This window comes from Cavia porcellus, unplaced genomic scaffold, assembly GCF_034190915.1.
Source record: "Cavia porcellus strain 051 isolate PalLab524CR breed Dunkin Hartley unplaced genomic scaffold, mCavPor4.1 scaffold_35, whole genome shotgun sequence".
Taxonomy (NCBI): domain Eukaryota; kingdom Metazoa; phylum Chordata; class Mammalia; order Rodentia; family Caviidae; genus Cavia; species Cavia porcellus.
The window spans coordinates 6,012,303-6,031,400 of NW_026947518.1; positions in this window are offsets into that span (position 1 = coordinate 6,012,303).

Here is a 19,098-nt window from a genome sequence, read left to right on the forward strand (position 1 = left end):
GTTATGGTTAGGCTTAAAGCTTAAGTTCAGGTTTACGGTTAGGATTAAGGTTAGGGATACAGTTAGATTTTAGGGTTAGGATTAAGGTTAGGGTTAGGTTTTGGGTTATGGTTAGAGGTTAGCTTTTGGTTTAGGGTTAGAGTTAGGTTTAGTGTTAGGCTTAGAGGTTATGGTTATGATTAGGCTTACGGTTAGGGTTAAAGCTGAGGTTGAGCGTTAAGGTTAGGGGTAGGTTTCGGTTTGGGATATGCTAAGGGTTAGGATTAGGGTTAGTGGTTAGTTTTAGGGTTAGAGTTACGTTTACTGTCAGGGTTAGGTTTAGATTTTAGTGTAAGTGTTAGGGTTAGGTTTAGGGTTAGTGTTAGGGTTACGGTTAGGTTTAGAGTTAGGGTTATGGTTAGTGTTAGGCTTAGGGTTATGGTTAGGGTTAGGGTTACAACTGGATTATCATTAGAGTTAGGGTTAGGTTTAGGGTTAGGGTTTTGGTTAGGTTTAGTAGTTAGGTGTTAGGTATAGGGTTATCGGTTAGGGTTAGAGTTAGGGTTAGGGTTAGTGTTAGAGTTACGGTTAGAGTTAGGGTTACGGTTAGAGTTAGGGTTACGGTTATGGTTAGAGGTTAACATTAGGTTTAGGGTTAGGGTTAGGGTTTGGGATGGAGTTAAAGGTTATGTTTAGGTTTCCTGTTACGGTTAGAGTTTAAGGTTAGTGTTAGTGTAAGGTTTAGTTTTAGGGTTAGTTTTAGGTTTAGGGTTAACCTTTAGGGTTATATGTCAGTTTTTGTTTAGGGTTAGTCTTAGGGTTAGAGTTAGGTTTACACTTAGTGTTAGGGTTATGATTAAGGTTAGGTTTAGAAGTTAGGTTTTAGGGATTGGGTTAGGGTTAAGCTTTGGGTTTCAGTTAGAGTTAGGGTTACAATTAGGTTTAGGGTTAGAGTTAGGTTTAGGCTTAGGGTTAGGCTTAAAGGTTATGGTTAGGGTTAGGGCTAGTGTTAGGATTAAAGCATAGGTTCAGGTTTACATTTAGGGTTAAGTTTAGGGTTACAGTTAGAGTTTAAGATTACGTTTCAGGTAATGGTTAGGGTTAGGGTTATGGTTGGAGGTTAGCTTTTGGTTTAGGGTTAGAGTTAGGGGTGGTGTTAGGGTTGGGTTAGGCTTATAGGTTATGGTTAGGGTTAGGTTTAGGGTTAGGATTAGGTTTAAAGCTTAGGTCCAGGGTTAGGTTTAGGGTTAGGGATATAGTAAGGGTTAGGATTAGGGTTAGTGGTTAGTTTTAGTGTTAGGGTTACAGTTAGGGTTAGGGTTAGGTTTAGATGTTAGTGTTAGTGTTAGGGTTAGGGTTATGGTTAGTGTGAGGGTTAGGTTTAGGTTTTGAGTTAGGGTTAGTGTTAGGGTTAGGCTTAAATGTTATGGTTAGTGTTAGGGTTACAATTAGGTTAGCATTAGGGTTAGGGTTAGGGTTAGGTTTAGGGTTAGGGTTAGCATTAGGTTTAGGGTTAGGTTTAGGTGTTAGAGATAGTGTTATGGATTAGGGTTAGTGTTATTGTTATGGTTAGGGTAAGGTTTATATTTTAGTGTTAGGGTTACAGTTTGTGTTAGTGTTATGGTTAGGGTTAGGGCTAGGTTGATGTTTAGGTTTAGGGTTAGGGTTAGAAGTTAGGTTTAGTGTTAGTTTAGGCTTACGGTTAGGGATAGGTTTAGTGTTAGGGTTAGTGTTAGAGGTTAGAGTTAGTTTTAGGGTTAGTGTTAGGGTTAATGTAAGGGGTAGGGTTAGGCTTAGAGGTTATGGTTAGGGTTAGGGTTAGTTTTCGGGTTAGGGTTAAAGCTCATTTCAGATTTACGGTTAGTTTTAAGGTTAGGGTTACGGTTAGAGTTTAGGGTTTTGATTAACCATAGGGTTATGGTTAGGGTTATGTTTAGAGGTTAGCTTTTGGTTTAGTGTTAGAGTGTGGGTTAGTGTTAGGGTTAGTGTTAGGCTTAGAGGTTATGGTTATGGTTATTGTTAGAGTTAGGGTTAAAGCTTTGTTTGAGGGTTAGGGTTATGGGTTGGGTTCATTTAGGGATATGTAAGGGTTAGGATTAAGGTTAGTGGTTAGTTTTAGGGTTAGGGTTACAGTTATGGTTAGCGTTAGGTTTAGAGGTTAGTGTTAGGGTTAGGGTTAGGGTTTGGGTTAGTGTGAGGGTTAGGGTTAGTGTTAGGGTTAGGGTTAGATTTAGGTTTATGGTTAGGATTAGTCTTATGTTTATGGTTAGTGTTAGGGTTACAATTAGGTTAGCTTTAGGGTTAGGGTTAGGGTTAGGTTTTGCATTAGATTTAGTGTTAGGGTTAGGCTTAAGGTTAGTGGTCGGGTTAGGTTTAGGGTTAGGTTAAGGGGTTAGGTGTTAGGGATAGGGTTATGGGTTAGGGTTAGGGTTATGGTGAGAGTTGGGGTTATGGTTATGGTTAGAGGTTAGCATTAGGTTTAGGGTTAGGGTTTGGGTTATAGTTAAAGGGTATTGTTAGGTTTAATGTTATGGTTAGAGTTTAGGGTTAGTGATAGGGTAAAGGTTAACTTGGAATTAGGGTTAGGTTTAGTGTTAAAGTTTAAGGTTATAGTTCAGTTTAAGGTTAAGCTTAGCGTTAGAGTTAGGGTTAGGGTTACGCTTAGTGTTAGGGTTATGATTAATGTTAGGGTTATGAGTTAGGTGTTAGGGAGAGGATTAGGGTTAGGCTTTGGGTTTTGGTTAGTGTTACGGTTACGTTTAGGTTTAGGGTTAGAGTTAGGTTAGTGTTAAGGTTAGGTATAGGGTTAGGGTTAGGGTTAGTTTTAGAGATAGGGTTACGGTTATGGTTAGTGTTAGGGGTTAGTTGTTATCGATAAGGTTAGGGTAGGGTTAGGTTTAGGGTTAGTTTTACGGTTAGGGATAGTGTTAGGTTTAGGGTTACGGTTAGGGTTACATTTAGGTTTAGGTTTAGGTTTAGGTTTAGGGTTAGTGTTAGTGTTAGGGTTAAAAGATAGGTTTAGTTTTAGGGTTAGGATTATAGTTAGAGGTTAGCCTTTGGTTTAGTATTAGCGTTAGTGTTAGGTTTAGTGTTAGGGTTAGGCTTAGAGGTTATGGTTCGGGTTATGTTTAATGATTAGGTTCAGGTTTACGTTTCGGGTTACGGTTAGGGTTACAGTTAGAGTTTAGGATTAGGTTTAAGGCTTTGGTTAGGGTTAGGGTTATGATTAGAGGTTAGCTTTTGGTTTAGGTTTAGAGTTAGGGTTAGTGTTAGGGTTAGTGTTAGGCTTAGAGGTTATGGTTAGTGTTTGGTTTAGAGTTAGGGTTAGGTTTAAAGCTTAGATGCAGGGTTAGGGTTAGGATTAGGTTTAGGGTTAGGGATATCGTATGGGTTAGTATTCAGGTTAGTGGTTAGTTTTAGGGTTAGGGTTATGGTTAGGGTTTGCGTTAGGTTTAGATGTTAGTGTTAGTGTTAGTGTTAGGGTTAGGGTTAGAGTGAGAGATAGGGTTTGGTTTAGTTAGGGTTAGGGTTAGGCTTAGGCTTAGGTTTATGGTTAGTGTTAGGGTTACAATTAGGTTAGCGTTAGGGTTAGCGTTTGGCTTAGGCTTAGGGTTTGTGTTAGATTTAGTGTTAGGGTTAGGCTTAGGCTTAGGTTTAGGGGTTAGGTGTTATGGAAAGTGTTATTGGTTAGGGTTATTGTTAGGGGTAGTGTTATGTTTACGGTTAGGGTTAGGGTTAGAGTTTAGGGTTTGGGTTAGTGTTATTGTTAGGGTTATGTTGAGGTTTAGGGTGAGGGTTATATTTAGAAGTTAGTTTTAGTGTTAGGTTTAGGTTTAGGGTTAGGGTAGGTTTAGGGTTAGGGTTAGTGTTAGAGGCTAGGGTTAGGGTTACGGTTAGGGTTAGAGTAAGGGTTAGTGTTAGTTGTATTGGTTAGGGTTAGGTTTAGGGTTAGAGTTAGGGTTAGGGTTATGCTAGGGTTACGGTTAGGGTTAGGTATTACTGTCAGGTGTAGGGTTAGTTTAAGTGTTAGGGTTAGGTTTAGGTTACGGATTTAATGTTACGTCTGGGTTAGGGCTATGAGTATGTTTATGGTTAGGGTTAGGATTAGAAGTTAGGGTTTGGGTTAGCATTATGGATATGGTTACGTTTAGGGTTAGGGTTAAGGTTAGGGTTAGGGTTCGGTTTAGGATTAGGTTTAGGTTTATGGATAAAGTTAGTGTTAAGGTTAGGTTTTAGGATTATGTTTATTTTTAGGGTTAGGTTTAGGTTTAGGGATAGGGTCAGTGTTATGGTTAGAAGTTAGTTTTAGTTTTAGTGTTAGGATTAGGATTAGGTTTAGGATTAGAGGCTAGCATTTGGTTTAGGGTTAGAGTTAGGGTTAGCATTAGGGTAGGCTTAGAGGTTATGGTTACGGTTAGGGTTATGTTTAGAGTTTAGGGTTAGGATTAATGTTAGCATTAGTGTTAGTTTTAGGGTTAGGGTTAGCTTTAGGGTTAGAGGTTAGCTTTTGGTTTAAGGTTAGAGATAGGTTTAGTCTTAGGGTTAGTGTTAGGCTTAGAGTTTATGGTTATGTTTAGGGTTACGTTTAGGGTTAAAGCTTTGGTTGAGCGTTAAGGTTAAGGGTAGGGTTCGATTAGGGATATGCTAAGGGTTAGGATTAAGGTTAGTGGTTAGTTTAAGGTTAGAGTTACATTTAGTGTTAGGGTTAGATTTAGATGTTAGTGTTACTGTTAGGGTTAGGGTTAGGATTAGTGTGGTGGTTATGGTTAGGTTTAGAGTTAGGGTTATGGTTAGGGTTAGCCTTAGGGTTATGGTTAGGTTTAGGTTTACAATTAGGTTGCCGTTAAGGTTAGGGTTAGGTTCAGGGTTAGGTTTTGCGTTAAATTTAGTGTTAGGTTTAGGGTTAGGGTTAGGGTTAGGTTTAGGGTTTAGGTGTTAGGGATAGTTTTATGGGTTAGGGTTATTGTTAGTGTTTATGTTAGGGTTAGGGTTACAGTTAGAATTAGGGTTATGGTTATGGTTAGAGGTTAATATTAGGTTTAGGCTTAGGGTTAGGGTTTGAGTTAGAGTTATAAGTTATGGTTAGGTTTCGTGTTATGGTTAGAGTTTAAGGTTAGTGTTAGAGTAAGGGTTAGGTTTAGGGTTAGTGTTAGGTTTAGGGTTAACCTTTAGGGTTTTAGGTCGGTTTTTAGTTAGGGTTAGTGTTAGGGTTAAGATTAGGATTATGCTTAGTGTTAGGGTTATGATTATGATTAGGGTTAGGAGTTAGTTTTTAGGGAGACGGTTAGGGTTAGGCTTTGGGTTTTGGTTAGGTTTAGGGTTACGATTAGGTTTAGGGTTAGAGTTAGGCTTAGGGTTAGGGATCGGTTTAGGGTTAGGGTTAGGGTTATGTTTAGAGTTAGTTTTAGAGTTAGGGTTAGGCTTAGGGTTAGGGGTTATTTCTTAGCGATAAGATTGGGGTTAGGGTTAGTTTTAGGGTTTGGTTCAGGGTTGGGTTAGAGTTAGGGATAGTGTTAGGGTTTGGGTTAGGATTTAGGGTTAGGGTTAAGGTTACGGTTAGTGTTAGGTTTAGGTTTAGGGTTAGGGTTAGTGTTAGGGTTAGAAGATAGTTTTAGTGTTAGAGTTAGGGTTAGGGTTGGGGGTGGTTAGAGGTTAGCGTTTGGTTTAGGCTTAGAATTAGAGTTAGGATTGGGGTTAAAGCTTAGGTTCAGGTTTATGTTTAGGGTTATGTTTAGTGTTAGGGTTAGAGTTTAGCATTAGGTTTCGAGTTATGGTTAGGGTTAGGGTTATGGTTATAGGTTAGCTTTATGTTTATGGTTACAGTTTGGTGTGATATTAGGGTTTGGTTAGGTTTAGAGGTTATGGTTTGGGTTAGGATTAGGGTTAGGTTTAGGGTTAAAGCCTAGGTTCTGGGTTAGGGTTAGGGTTAGGGATATGGTAATGGTTAGGATTAGGGTTAGTGCTTAGTTTTATGGTTATTTTTAGTTTTAGATGTTAGTGTTAGGGTTAGGGTTAGGGTTAGGGTTAGGGTTAGTGTGAGGCTTAGGTTTAGGTTTAGAGTTACTGTTAGGGTTAGTGTTAGGCTTAAAGTTATGGTTAGTGTTAGGGTTACAATTAGGTTAGCGTTAGATTTAGGATTCGGGTTAGGTTTAGGGTTAGGTTTAGGTGTTATGAATAGTGTTAAGGGTTAGGGTTAGAATTATTGTTAGGGTTAGAGTTTAGTGTTAGGGTTAGGGGTTGGGTTAGTCTTATGGTTAGGATTAAGGTAAGGCTGAAGTTTAGGTTTAGGTTTAGGGTTAGAAGTTAGTTTTAGTGTTAGTTTTAGGGTTAGGGTTAGGGATAGGTTTACGGTTTGGGTTAGTGTTAGAGGTTAGGGTTAGTGGTAGGGTTAGGTTTAGGGTTAAATTTAGGGTTAGGGTTAGGGTAAATGTATGGATTAAGTTTAGGTTTAGGGTTAGAGTTAGAGTTCGGGTTAGGATTATGCTAGGGTTAGGGTTAGGGTTAGGTGTTACCTGTTAGGGCGAGGGTTAAGATTAGGTTTTGGGTTGCGCTTAGCGTTAAAGTTACGATTAGGTTTAGTGTTAGGCTGAGGGTTAGGGTTAGGGTTAGGTTTAGTGTTAGTTTTAGGGTTAGGTTTAGGATTAGGGTTTGGGTTAGGTGTTAGGCATAGGGTTAGGGTTCAGGTTAAGGTTAGGTTTAGGGTAAGGGTTAGGTTTACGGTTAGGGTTAGGGTTAAGAATAGTGTTAGGTTTAGGTTTAGGGTTAGGATTAGTGTAAGGGTTAGAACTTGGATAGGGTTAGGGTTAGGGTTAGGGTTAGATGTTAGGGTAAAGGTTAGGTTTAGGACTATGGTTATAGGTTAGCATTAGGTTTAGGGTTAGAGTTTGGGTTTAGGGTTAGGGTTAGGGTCAGTCTTACAGGTTATGGTTAAGGTTATGGTAAGTGTTAGGGTAAAAACTGAGGTTTAGGTTAGAGTTAGGATTAGTGTTAGAGTCAGTTTTAGTGTTAGGGTTACATTTAGGTTTAGGGTTAGGGTTACTGTTAGGGTTAGAAGATGGTTTAGTATTAGGGTTAGGGTTAGGGTTAGGGTTAGAGTTAGAGCTGGGTTTAGGGTTAGGGTTAGGGGTTAGGTGTTAGTGATAGTGTTAGTGTTAGGGTTAGGGTTAGGCTTAGGTTTACGGTTAGGCTTAGGGTTAGGTGTAGTATTAGGGTTAGGGTTAGGGTTTATGTTAAGTTTAGGGTTATGGTTAGTGTCAGGGTTAGGCTTAGGGTTTATGGTTATGATTACGGTTAGGGTTATGGTTACGGTTAGGGTTAGGGATAGGATTTGGATTGGGATTAGGTTTACGGTTAGGTTTAGGGGTCACGTGTTAGTGATAGATTTAGCTTGAGGCTTCAGGTTATGGTTAGTGTTTGAGTTACAATAAGGCAAGTGTTATTGTTAGGGTTAGGGTTAGGGTTATCGTTTGCGTTAGATGTATGGTTAGTTTTAGGGTTATGGTTATGTTTAAGAGTTAGATGTTAGGGATACGGGTGTAGTTAGGGTTAGGTTTATGGTTAGGGTTAGTGTTAGGGTTAGAGTTTAGGGTTAGGGTTAAGTTTATTGTTAGGGTTAGTGTTAGGGTTAGGTTTATGTTTAGAGCTTAGGTTTATGGTTAGGTTTAGTGGTAGAATTAGGGTTAGGGTTAGGGTTGGGATTACAATTTAGAGTTCAGGTTAGGTTTAGGGTTAAGGTTACAGTTACCGTTAGGGTATGGTTTAGGGTTAGGTTTAGTTGTTAGGTGTTAGGGAGAGCGTTATGGATAGGCTTCGGGTTATGGTTAGGTTTAGAGATATGATTAGGTTTAGGGTTAGGTTTAGAGTTATATTTAGGGTTTGTTTTACGGTTACTGTTAGTAAGGTTAGGGTTAGTTCTTAGGTGTTAGGGATAGATTTATCGTTAGGGTTGGTGTTAGTTTTTGTTTTATGGTGAGAGTTAGGGTTAGGGATAGTTTTATGTTTACGGTTAGGGTTAGTGTTGGGGTTATGGATAGGGTTCTGGTTAAGGTTAGGGTTAGGGCTTCCAGTTAGGGTTAGGGTTATTGTTAGGGTTAGGTTTAGGTTGAGGTATAGGGTTAGGGTTAGGTTAGGGTTAGTGTTAGGGTTATGCTTAGGGCTAGGTTTAGGGCTAGCGTTAGGGGTTAGGTTTTAGGGAGAGGGTTAGGACTAGGCTTTGGTTTACTGTTAGTTTTAGGGTCCTGGTTAGGTTTAGGCTTAGGTTTACAGTTAGGTTTAGGGTTAGGGTTATGGTTAGTGTTAGGTTTAGGGGTACTGTTTAGTGTAAGAGTTAGGTTTAGTGTTAAGTTTATGGTTAGTTTTAGGGTTAGATTAAGGGTTATGGTTAGGAAAATGGTTAGGTTTAGGGTTAGAGTTTGGGTAAGAAGTGAGGTTTAGGGTTAATGTTAGGGTTAGGTTTAGGGTTAGAGGTTACTGTTAGGTTTAGGGTAAGCATTAGGTTTAGGTTTGAGTTAGGGTTAGATTTAGGTTTATAGGTATGCTTAGGCTTATGATAGGGTTAGGGTTAGGGTTAGGGTTAGATATTACGGTTAGGGTTAGGGTTAATTTTAGTGTTGGGGTAATGGATAGGGTTAGGGTTTAAGGTTAGGTTTTGGATTAGGGTTATGGTGAGGGTTAGGTTTAGCGTTAGGTATCGGTTTAGGGTTTGGTTTAGGGTTAGACTTTAGTGTTAGGGTTAGGGTTAAGTTTAGGGTTAGAATTTAGGGTTAGGGCTACAGTTAGTGTTATGGTTACGGTTGGATTTAGGGTTAGTGTTAAGGTTAGGTTTAGGTGTTAGGTGTTAGGGAGCGGTAAGGGTTAGGCTTCAGGGTATGGATCGTGTTAGGGTTAGGATTAGGTTTAGGGTTACTGCTAGGGAAATGGTTAGGGTTAGGTTTACGGTAATTTCAGGGTTAGGTTTAGGTTTAGGGTTAGGGGTTAGGTGTTAAGGATAGGGTTAGGTTTACGGTTAGGTTTAGGGTTACGGATAGTGTTAGGATTATGCTTAGGATTAGGGTTAATTTTAGGGTTAGAATTATGGTTAGGGTTATGGTTGGAGGTTAGCAATAAATTCAGTTTAGAGTTTGGGATTAGCGTTAGTGTTAGGCTTAGGCTTAGAGGTTATGGTTAGGGTTAGTATTAGGGTTAGGGTTAAAGCTTAGGTTTAGGTTTAGAGTTACAGTTTTGGTTATGGTTAGGTTTAGAGGTTAGTGTTAGGGTTAGGTTTAGGGTTAGTGTTGGTGTTGGTGTTATTATTAGGGTTAGGTTTAGAGTTAAGTTTTGGTTTAGGTTAGGGTTAGGGTTAGAGTTAGGGTTAGGATTAGGGTTAGTGTTAGGGTTAGGGATAGTGTTATGGTTAGGGTTAGAGTTGGGTTGAGGTTTAGGGTTAGGGTTAGGGTTAGGGTTAGGGTTAGAAGTAAGGTTTAGTGTTAGTTTTAGGCTTAAAGTTATGGATAGGTTAGTGTTAGGGTTAGGGTATGGTTTAGAGGTTATATTTAGGATTAGCATCAAGGTTAGTTTACGGTTAGGGTTAGGGTAAGAATTAAAGGTTAGTGTTAGGGTTAAGTTTTAGGTTTTTTGCTACGGTGAGGGTTAGGGTTAGTGTTAGGGTTAGGTTTAGAGTTAAAGTTTTGGGTTTGGGTTATGTTTAGCGTTATAGTTAATGTTAGCATTAGCAGTTAGTGTTAGGGGTAGGGTTAGGGTTATGGTTATGGTTAGAGTTAGGGTTAGTGTTAGTGTTAGGGTTAGGGGTTAGGTGTTAGGGAGTGGCTTAGGGTTATACATCAGGTTACGGTTAGTGTTAGTGTTACCATTAGGTTTAGGTTTAGGGTTAGGTTTAAGGTTAGGGTTAGGGTTAGGTTTACGGTTAGTTTTAGGGTTAGGTTTAGTGTTAGGTTTAGGGGTTAAGTTTTAGGGATTGGCTTAGGTTTATGGTTATGGTTAGGGTTAGTGTTATGGTTAGGGTTAAGGTTAGGTTTATGGTTAGTTTTAGGATTATGATTAGTTTTAGGGTTAGATTAGGATTTAGGGTTTGGATTAGTGTTAGGGTTATGCTTAGAGGTTAGCGTTAGGTTTAGTGTTAGAGTTTGGTGTTAGGTTTAGGGTTAGGGTTAGGCTTAGATTTTATGGTTAGGCTTAGTGTTAGGGTTATCATTAAAGCTTAGGATTTGGATTAGGGTTTAGTTTAGGATTAAGGTTTGTTTTAGGGTTATGTTTAGAGGTATGGGTTAGGGTTATGGTTATGGTTATGGTTAGAGTTTTGCTAGGGTTAGGGTTAGGGTTAGGCTTAGGTATTACAGTCAGGTTTAGGCTTAGTTTAAGGTGTAGGGTTAGGGTAATGGTTAGGGTTGTGGATTAATGTTAGGTTTAGGGTTATGGTTATGGTTAGAGTTAGGGTTAGGGTTAGGGTTAGGGTTAGGGTTAGGGTTAGGATTACAAGTTAGGTTTAGGGGTAGGGTTAGGTTTATGGTTACACTTAGTGTTAGGGTTAGTGTTAGTGTTAGGGTTAGGGGTTAGCTGTTAGGGAGAGGATTAAGATTAGGCTTTGTGTTACGGTCATTGTTAGGGTTACAATTATGTTTAGGGTTAGGCTTAGGGTTAGGTTTACTGTTAGATTTAGTATTAGGTTTATGGTTAGGGTTTGGGTTAAGGTTAGGGTTAGGGTTAGGTTTAGGGTAAGGGTTACATATAGGGTTACGGGTAGAGTTAGGGTTAGTGTTAGGGATAGAGTTTAGGGTTAGTTTTTGGGTTAGAATTAGGGTTAAGGTTAGGGTTTGTGTTATGATTAGAATTTAGCATTAGGTTTAGTGTTAGAGTTTGGGTTTAGGTTTAGGGTTAGGGTTAGGATTAAAGGTTATGTTTAAGGTTAGTGTTAGGGTTTAGGGTTAAGGTTAGAGTTAGGGTTAGGGTTAGTGTTAGGATTATTGTTAGGGTTAGAGGTTAGGTGTTAGGGAAATGGTTAAAGTTAGGGATAAGTTTTGGGTTAGGGTTAGGGTTACGTTTATAGATATGATTTAGAGTTAGGGTCAGGGTTACGGCTAGGGTTATGTTTAGGGTTAGGGTTAGGGTAATTGTTAGTGTTAGGTTTAGGGTTAGGGTTAGAGGTATGGGTTAGAGTTAGGTTTAAAGGATAGGGTTCAGGTTAAGTTTAGTGTTATTGTAGGTTTGGGTTATGGTTACGGTTACGTATTACATTCAGTGTTAGCGTTAGTTTAACACGTAGGGTTAGGTTTAGGGATTAATGTTGGGTTTAGGGTTACGTTTATGGTTAGGGTTAGAGTTAGGGTTAGTGTTAGGGTTACGGCTAGAGTTTATGGTTAGGGTTAGGTTTGTGTTAGGGTTAGGGTTAGAGTTAGGTTTAGGGTTAAGTTTAGGTCTTAGATTAGGATTAGGTTTAGGCTTAGGGGTACATTTAGGCATTAGGTGTTAGGGATAGGGTTAGGTTTAGGCTTCGGGTTACATTTACGGTTAGGGTTACGATTAGGTTAGGGTTAGTGTTAGGGTTAGGGTTAGCGTTTGTGTTAGATTTATGTTTAGTTTTAGGGTTAGGGTTAGAGTTACGGTAAGTGTTAGGGTTAGGGTTTAAAGTTAAGTTTAGGTTTAGTGTTAGGGTTAAGGTTAGAGGTATGCATTAGTGTTAGGGTTAGGGTTAGTGTTAGGGTTCGGTTTAGAGTCATGTTTAGTTTTACGCTTAGGGTTATGGTTAAGGTTATGGTTAAATTTAGGTTAAGGTTAGCGTTAGGCTTAATGTTAGAGGTTAAGGTTACAGTTAGGGTTAGGGTTAGGGTTAGATGTATGGATTAGTGTTAGGTTTAGGGGTAGGGTTAGGATTAGGGTTAGTGTTAGGCTTAGGGATAGGGTTACGGTTAGTTGTTGAGTTATGGTTAGGATTAGAGTTAGGGTTATGTTTAGGATTATGGTTAGGTTGAGGTTCAGTTTTAGGGTTAGAAGTTAGGTTTATTGTTAGTTTTAATGTTAGGTTTAGGGATAGGTTAGTGTTAGGGTTAGGGTTAGGATTAGAGGTTAAGTTTAGGGTTAGTGTTACGGTTATGGTTAGTGTTAGGGTTAGGGATAGGGTTAGAGGTATGTGTTAGGTTTACGTTTTGGGGTATGTTTAGAGTTAGTGTCAGGGTTATGTTAGGTTTAGTGTTAGGGTTAGAGCTAGGTATTACTGTCAGGTTTAGTGTTAGTTCATGGGGTATGGTTCGGGTTAGGGTTATGGCTAGGCTTAGGTTTATGTTTAGACTTTAGCTTTAGGTTTAGTGTTACGTTTAGGGTTAGAGTTTAGGGTTAGTGTTAGGGTTAGCGTTAGGATGAGAAGTTAGTGTTAGGTGTAGGGTTAGGGTTAGGGTTAATCTTAGGGTGAGGGTTAGGCTTAGTGTTAGATATATGGGTTAGGGTTAGGGTTAGGGTTATGGTTAGGATTATGGTTATGGTTAGGGTTAACTTTAGGGTTAGGTTTAGTGTTAGATTTAGGGTTAGAAGTATGGTTTAAGGTCAGGTTTAGTGGTAGGTTTAGGGTTCGGATTAGTGTTATGGTAGGTTTAGGTTTAGGGTTAGGGTTACGTATTATGGTCAGTGTTAGGGTTAGTTTAACGGATAGGGTTAGGTTTAGGGTTAGGGATTAATGTCAGGTTTACAGTTAGGTTTATGGTTTGGGTTATGGTTAGTGATAGTGTTAGGGATAGGGTTAGATTTTAGGGTTAGGATTAGGTTTAGGATTAGTGTTAGTGTTACGTTTAGGTTCAGGGTCAGAGTTTAGGGTTAGGGTTAGGTTTAGGGTTAGGTTTAGTGTTAAAGTTAGGTTTAGGATTATAATTTAGGGTTAGGGTTAATGTAAGTGTTAGGGTTACGGTTAGGGCTAGGTTTAGGTTTAGCTTTTGGGTTAGGGTTTAGGGTCAGGGTTAGGGTTAGAGTTTGAATTAGGGTTATGTTTAGGGATAAGATTAGGTTGAGGTTTAGGGTTAGGGTTAGGGTTAGGTTTAGGGTTATTGTTAGCATTAGATTTAGAGTTAGGGTTAGCTTTAGGGTTAGTTTTAGGGTTAGGATTATGGTTAGGATTACGCTTAGGAATAGTGTTATGTAATGTCTTTGGGTTACGATTACGTTTAGGGTTAGGATTAGGGTCAGTGTTAGATTGACTTTTAGGTTTAGGTTTAGGGTTAAGTTTAGAAGTTAGGTTTAGTGTTAGGTTTAGGGTTAGTGTTAGGGATAGTTTTAGGGTTACGTTTAGTGTTAGAGCTTATGGTTAAGTTTAGGGTTGTGATTAGGGTCAGGGTTAGGGTAAGGTTAGAAGTATGGGTTAGGGTTAGGGGTAGAGTAGGGATAGGGATATTGTTATGATAGGTTTAGGGTTAGGGTTCGGGTTAGGTATTACGGTTAGTATTAGGTTTAGTTTAAGGGGTAGGTTTAGGGTTAGGGTGAGGGATTAATCTCAAGTTTAGGGTTAGGTTTATGGTTAGGTTTATGGTTAGGGTTAGGGTTAGTGTTACGGTTAGGGTTAGAGTTTAAGGTTTGGTTTAGGTTTAGGGTTAGTGTTAGGATTATGGTTAGGTTAGGGTTAAATTTATGGATAGTGTTACATTGAGGTTTAGGGTCATTTTTAGGGTTGGGATTAAAATTTAGGGTTAGAGTTAAGTTTAGGGTTAGGTTTATGGTTACGGTTAGGTATAGGGTTAGGTTTAGGTTTAGGGTTAGGTGTTAAGTTTTAGGAATAGGGTTATGTTTAGGCTTTGGGTTAGGATTAGGGTTCGGGTTAGGGTTAGGAGTAAGTTATTAGGGTTAGAGTTAGCGTTAGGGTTAGGTTTAGGGTTACATTTAGGTTTAGGGTAAGGTTCAGGGTTAGGGATACTGTTTGGTTTAGGGTTAGGGATATAGTTATGGTTAGGGTTAGTTTTAGGTTTAGGGTTAGAGTTTAGGTTTCGGGTTAGGTTTAGATTTAAGTTTAGGGTTAGGTTTAGGATTACAATTTATGCTTGGTGTAGTATTAGGGTTAGGGTTATTTTTAAGGTTAGGGTTACTGCTAGGGTTAGGGTTAGAGTAAGGGGTTAGGTGTTAGGGAGATGGATAGGGTTAGGCTTCCTGTTACGGTTAGGTTTTGGGTTATGATTAGGTTTAGGCTTAGGGTTATATTAAGGTTATGGTTAGGTTTAGGTTTAGGCTTAAATTTAGAGGTAGTGTTAGCATTAGGATTAGGGTTAGGAGTTAATGACAGGGTTAGGGTTAGGGTTTGTTAAGTATTACAGTCAGGCTTCGGGTTAGTTTAGGGCATAGAGTTAGGGTTAGGGTAAGGGATTAATGTTAGGTTTAGGGTTAGGGTTATTTTTAGGTTTAGGTTTAGGGCTAGGATTAGAAACTACGGTTAGTGGTAGGGTTAGGGTTATTGTTATAGTTAGGTTTAGGGTTTGTGTTAGTGTTAGGGTTAGGGGTTAGGGGTTAGGTAGAGGGTTAAGCTTATGGTTAGGGTTAGTGTTACGATTAGCTTTAAGGTAAGTCTTAGGGTTAGTGTTAGTGTTACCGTTAGTTTTACTGTTAGTTTTAGGGTTAGGTTTAGCGTTAAAGTTAGGGGTTAGGTGTTAGGGATAGGTTTAGGGTTAGGGTTAGGTTTACCGTTAGGGTTAGTTTTAGGGATAGTGTTAGCTTTAGAGTTAGGGTTTGGAGTTACTGTTAGGGTTAAGGTTAGGGTTAGGATTAGGTTTATGGTTATAGTTTACAGTTATGTTTAGATTAGGTTTAGGTTTAGTGTTAGGGTTAGGGTTAAGGTTAGGGTTAGGGTTATGATTAGGTTGAGGATTAGAGGTTAGGTGTTAAGAAGGTTAGGGTTAGGCTTTGGATTAGGGTTAGCGTTAGGGTTACGATTAGGTTTAGGGTTAGGGTTAGGGTTAGATTTAGTATTAGTTTTAGCGTTAGGGTTAAGGTTAGGGTTAGGTGTTAGGGATAGTGTTAGGGTTAGTGTTACGTTTAGGTTTAGGGTTAGGGTTAGGATTAGGGTTAGTGTTAGTGGTTAAGTTTAGGGTTAGGATTACAGTTAGTGCTAGGTTAAGTTTAGAGGTTAGTGTTCATGTTAGGTTTAGGGTTAGGGTTAGAGTTAGGGTTAGGGTTAGGGTTAGGTTTAGAGGTAGGTTTAGGTTTAGGGTTAGGGTTAGGGTTAGGGTTAGTGTTAGTGTTAGTGTTAGGGTTAGAATTTAGGGTTAAGTTTAGGATTAGGTTTAGGGTTAGTGTTAAGTGTTAGCTGTTAGCATTAAGGTTAGGGTTAGTGTTAGGGTTGTGGTTAGAGGTTACTGTTAGGTTTAGTGTTAGGGTTAGTTTTAGGGTTAGGGGTAGGGTTAGGCTTACAGTTAGGGTTAGTTTTAAGTTTAGGGTTAGGATTTAGGGTTAGTGTTAGGGTTAGCGGTAGGGTTAGAGTTACGTTTAGGCTTCGGATTACAGATAGGGTTAGGGATACGATTAGGTTTAGTGTTAGGCTTAGGTTTAGGTTTAGGGTTGTGGTTAGGTTTACAATTAGGTTTAGGGGTTATATGTTAGGGATAGAGTGAGGGTTAGGGTAGGGTTAGGGTTAGGTTTACAGATATGGTTAGGGTTTGGTACAGTGTTAGCTTTAGGGTTAGGGTAAGGGTTAGAGTTACAGTTAGGCTTCGAGTTATGGTGAGGGTTAGAGTTATGATTAGGTTAGGGTTAGGGTTAGGGTTTGGGTAAGGGTTAGATGTTAGGGATAGTTTTAGGTTTAGGGTAAGTGTTACAGTTTGAGTTTAGGGTTCGGGTTTGGGTTAGAGTTATGGTTAGCAGTTAGCATTAGGTTTGTTTTAGGGTTAAGGTTAAAGCTTAGATTTAGGGTTAGGGTTAGGCTTAGGGTTAGGGTTAGGCTTAGGGTTAGGGTTAGATTTAAGGGTTAGTTTTAGGTTTAGGGTTAGTGTTAAAGCTTAAGTTTTGGGTTAGGGTTAGTGTTAGGGTTAGGTTTAGGGTTAGGGTTAGGGTTATGTTTAGAGCTTAGCATTTGGACTAGGGTTAGATTTAGTGTGAAGATTAGGGTTAGGGTTGGCATAGAAGTTATGGTTAGTGTTAGGGTTAGGGTTAGGTTTAGGGTTATGGTTATGGTTAGGGTTACAATTAGGTATGGGTTAGGGTTAGTGTTACAATTATGTGAGAGTTAGGGTTAGGGTTAGGGTTAGGGTTAGCTTTTAGGTTTAGGGTTAGTTTGTGGGTTAGTGTTATGGTTAGCGTTAGGTTTAGGTTGAGGTTTAGGGTTTGTTTTAGCATTAGGGTTACAAGTTAGGTACAGTGTTAGATTTTGTGTTAGGGTTAGTTATAGGTTTAGCGTTAGGGTTAGTTTTATAGGTTTGCGTTAGTGTTAAGTTTAGGGTTAGGTTTAGGTATATGGTTAGAGGTATGTGTTAGGGTTAGGGTTAGTCTTAGGGTTAGGCTTATGGTTAGTGTTATGCTAGGGTTAGGGTTCAGTTTGGGTTAGGTATTACAGTTAGCGTTAGGATTAATTTAAGCAGTTGGGTTAGGGTGAGGGTAAGGGATTCATGTTAGATTTAGGGTTAGGGTTATAGTTATGGTTATGGATAGGTTTATGGTTAGGGTTCGGGTTAGAGGTTAGTGTTAGTGTTAGGGTTAGGGTTAGGGTCAGTGTTACTGTTAGAGTTTAGGTTTAGTTTTAGGGTCAGTGTTAGGGTTAGGATTATGGTTAGAGTTTAGCATTCAGTTAAGTGTTAATGTTAGGTTTAGGGATAGAGTTAGGGTACGGTTTAGGACAAGGGTTAGTGGTTAGATTTAGTGTTAGGATTACGGTTAGTGCTAGGTTTAGTTTTAGAGGTTAGTTTTAGTGTTAGAATTAGGGATACGGTTAGTGCTAGCATTAGGGATAGGGGTTAGGTTGGGTTAGTGTTAGGTTTACGGTTAGGTTTAGGGTTACAGTTAGAGGTTAGGTTTAGGGTTAGGGTTAAGGTAAGGTTTATGCTTAGTGTTTGGGTTATGATTAAGCTTAGGATTAAGTTTAAGCTGTTATGGAGAGGGTTAGGGTTAAGCTTTGTGTGACGTTTATGGCTAGCATTATGATTAGGTTTAGCATTAGGGTTTGGGTTAGGGTTAGTTTTAGAGTTAGGTTTAGGGTTAGGTGTTATGTGTTTCGATAGGGTTATGTTTAGGATTAGGGTTCGATTTAGGGTTAGGTTTAGGGTTCGGCATAGTGTTAGGGTTAGGGCTAGGGTTTAGGGTTAGGGTAAGAGTTAGGTTTAGATTAAATTTAGGGTTAGGTTTAATGTTAGGGTTAGGGTTAATGTTAGTATTAGTGTTAGAGTTAGAGTTTAGGGTTAGGTTTAGGGTTAGGCTTAGGTTTAGGGGTTCGGGTTAGGGTTATGTTTAGTGTTAGGTCTATGGTTATAGGTTAGCCTTTGGTTTAGGGTTAGAGTTAGGGTTATGGTTAGGGTTAGGATTAGGCTTGGAGGTTATTGTTAAGGTTAGGATTAGGCTTAGGTTTAGGTGTTAGGTGTTAGTGATAGGGTTATGAGATAGGGTTAGGGTTAGTGTTAGAGTTAGGGTTAAGGTTAGTGTTATGATTATGGTTAGGGTTAGCATTTAGGGTTAGGGTTAGTGTTATGGTTAGTGTTAGGGTATAAGCTTAGGTTCAGGGTTAGGTTTAGGGTTAGGGTAAGAGTTAGGGATAGGGTTAGGGTTAAGATTATGGTTTGTTATTAGTTTTAGGGTAAGGGTTACGGTTAGGGTTAGTGTTAGCTTTAGGGGTTAATTTGAGTGGTATGTTTAGGGATACGGTTAGTGTGAGTGTTAGGGTTAGGGTTAGAGTTAGGGTTAGGCTTAGCTTTATGGCTAGGGTTAGGATTACATTTACGTTAATGTAAGCGTTAGGGCTAGGATTTGCTTTAGATATAGTGTTAGGGTTAGGGTTAGGATTAGGTTTAGGTGTTAGGTTTTAGGGATAGGGTTATGATTTAGGGTTAGGGTTAGGGTTAGGGTTAGGTTTAGGGTTATGGTTAGGGTTATGATTATGGTTCGGGTTAGAATTTAGCATTAGGCTTAGGGTTAGGGTTAGTGTTATGGTTAAGTTTAGGATTAGGTTGAGGTTTACGGTTAGGTTAGGATTAGGTTTACAAGTTAGGTTTAGTGTTAGGTTTAGGGTTATGGTTAGGGATAGGTTTAGGGTTAGGGTTAGTGTTAGAGGTCAGGGTTAGTGTTATATTTAGGGTTAGGGTTAGAGGTATGTGTTAGGGTTAGGGTTAGTGTTAGGGTTAGGTTTCAGGTTAGGGTTAGGGTTAGGGTTATGCTAGGTTTATGTTTAGGTTTAGGGTTAGGTATTATAGGCAGTGTTAGCTTTAGTTTAAGGGTAGGGTTAGGGTTAGGGTAAGGGATTAATGTTAGATTTAGGGTTAGGGTTATGGGTATGGTTAGGGTTAAAGTTAGGGTTAGGATTAGATGTTAGGGTTAGGGGTACGTTTAGGGTTATGGTTACATTTAGTGTTAGGTATAGTTTTAGGGGTTAGGTGTTAGGGAGAGTGTTACTAGGCTTTGGGTTACCTTTAGTGTTAGGGTTACGATTAGGTTTAGGGTTAGGCTTAGGGTTAGGGTTAGGTTTACTGTTAGTTTTAGTGTTAGTTTTAGGGTTAGATTTGCGTTTGTGTTAGGGGTTAGGTGTTAGGGATAGTGTTAGGTTTAGGGTTAGGTTGACGGTTAGGGTTAGGCTTCAGGATAGTGTTAGCTTTAGGGTTAGGGTTTTGGGTTAGCGTTACGGTTAGGGTTCATGTTACAGTTAGGCTTTGGGTTTTGATTAGGGTTATGGGTATAGTTAGGTTAGGGTTAGGTTTAGGGTTAGGTTTAGGTTTAGGGTGTGATGTTAGGAATAGTTTTAGGGTTAGTGTTAGTGTTAGGGTTAGGGTTATGATTATGATTATAGGTCAGCATTAGGTTTCAATTAAAGTTAGGGTTAAAGCTTAGGTTTATGGTTAGGGTTAGGGTTAGGGCTAGTGTTTGGTTTAGTGTTATGGTTAGGTTTAGGCTTATGGTTGGCGGTTAGCGTTTGGTTTAGGGTTAGAGTTAGTGTTAGGTTTATGCTTAGAGCTTATGTTTAGTGTT